The sequence below is a fragment of the Palaemon carinicauda genome, chromosome 34 (assembly GCF_036898095.1).
Source record: "Palaemon carinicauda isolate YSFRI2023 chromosome 34, ASM3689809v2, whole genome shotgun sequence".
Lineage (NCBI taxonomy): Eukaryota > Metazoa > Arthropoda > Malacostraca > Decapoda > Palaemonidae > Palaemon > Palaemon carinicauda.
The window spans coordinates 62,371,156-62,373,655 of record NC_090758.1 but is presented as its reverse complement, the minus strand read 5'-3'; positions in this window follow the sequence as shown (position 1 = coordinate 62,373,655).

Here is a 2,500-nt window from a genome sequence, read left to right as displayed (position 1 = left end):
GATTAGATTTAATCTATGATATTCTGCCATATCATTTTGGACTAAGAGAAATATAAGGAAAAATATTATTCGAATTGTAAGCTATTTTCTTATTTCCCTCAAGGTAATTATGAATAAATTACATGAGGTACGAATGATACATATGACTATATATGCATACATTTATATATATATATATATATATATACATATATATATATATATATATATATATACATACATATATATATATATATATATATACATATATATATAATTATATATATATATATATATATATATATTCAAATAAGCCATATATATCTTTGATACACTATTGTCTGGATTCTCTTAACGACCTCGGGATCAGAGCCCCAGGTGAAATCACTCAAAGACAAGAGCTTGTGACCGGCCGGGAATCGAACCCTGGTCGGCAAGCTTGTAAAGACAGTGACTAAACCACTGTGGTTTAGTCACTGTCTTTACAAGCTTGGCGACCAGGGTTCGATTCCCGGCCGGTCACAAGCTCTTGTCTTTGTGTGATTTCACCTGGGGCTCTGATCCCGAGGTCGTTAAGAGAATCCAGACATTAATGTATCAAAAAATATATATGGCTTATTTGAATATGAAAAACACGTCTAAATGTGCAAAATTTATCATATATATATATATATGTGTGTGTGTGTGTGTGTGTGTGTATGTGTGTATATTTATATATATTCACGCTTAGCACAAATTAGTCCAGAGGTAACGGATATGAACTGGAATTAAATTATACAGCACCGCTCAATGTGGCAACATCTTTACGTACAAAATAGCAAATACATGAAATAGACTTCCAGCAGATGTGACAGATATTGACAACGTAAACGAATTCAAGAATTATTTAAACAAGATCACGAAAACTCTAAATACTTAAAGTGAATCGCTCAACCCAAGAGCAAATGAAGTCTACGCAGATGGACTAAAAAGTCTTTGTTAAATACAAAGTCCTTGTCGGTCCTTGTAACTCCTTGTAATTCATATCACCAATCTATGATTAGGAGAATGATAGATTGCTATTATAAATCTTAACCTGAATGGCACTTAGAGGAAGGTGTATTTTCTTCACAGTAACTTTAACCAAAGATATTTAAATCCCTTTTGTATCCCTCCGTTGAAATGACAAGACCCTTTATCCTTCAGGTAATCCGTAAGCCAAAGGAGACATAGGATCAGACACGTGGTTTCAGTTCGACTCATCTCCAAATATATTTGGGATGAAATTCGAACATAAACACATCTGCTTCTCGGAATGATTGATGGAGGTCGTAGGGGAATTGGGGCGAGTCTAGTTCTATGAGATATCTATGGATGTCCCATATTTAGATTACCATATATCGCTGTCCAATTTACTCAGAGAATTAGTGGGTTGAATGAAACGTGTAAGAGTTAGGATTATGAATGGAATCGATGTCTTGATTTGAATCGAGGTCCTTTGATGAAATTCTGTACTGGCATAGGCCCCCAACGATTCTTTGTCTGTGTCATGTTCAAAGGATGAATTCAAGTTAGCCTAGAGACATCCGCAGTCGTTTATCAAAGTGATTCTTTAAAACTCACAGCTTATCTCTCCTGATAGTCTAATGGTATGAATGATAGAGGTTTACACAAGTACACATAGGTAAACAATTATACACATACACATACACACCTACACATATGCATAGATGTAAAAACACTTTAATAGATAGAACTTATAATAACATACACATGCAAACCATAGCAAGATATCAGCAACCTGGTTTAGCTGCTCGTTCTTAGAGAGTGAAGCTGTTACCCCTACATCCTATTCTAGACTAAATTTTATCTCTCCAAAAGTTCACAAGGGATTTTCCAGTAGAAAACCCTGACCTACGAAGCATGAACCAAGTTCTCTACCACTAAGGAACATATGGGCATTGGATACATGGAACTTCAAAAGGGTGGATACAGAGTCATGCGATTTATACGTCTCTCTCTCTCTCTCTCTCTCTCTCTCTCTTCTCTCTCTCTCTCTCTCTCCAGTATATATATATATATATATATATATATATATACATATATTTAAAAATCCAATCAAAAGATCACCGAAGTAGAAATTAAAACTTGAGACAGACTTTAAATCTTCTGTCGGAGGGAGAGATATTTTTGGTGTGGCCGTCGTCTTGGCCCACCTGGACAGCTGCAGGAGACAAGTGCCAATTAACTTCAGAGACATGAGGAGCTGAAAGAAATGGCTGGCGTCCCTCGGGGCTTTAGGAGGGAAGGGAAAGTACTCCTGACGGAGAGTAGGTAAAATATCTGGAGCTAATTTAAAGAACTTCGAATTAAGGTATCTTGTTTATGTATGTAAGTGTTTTTGTATAAAGACACAAACACACACACAATTTCTTATTTCTATATACCTATCTATTCATCTATCTATCTATTATATATATATATATATATATATATACATATATATATATATATATATATGTATGTATATACACACATATAT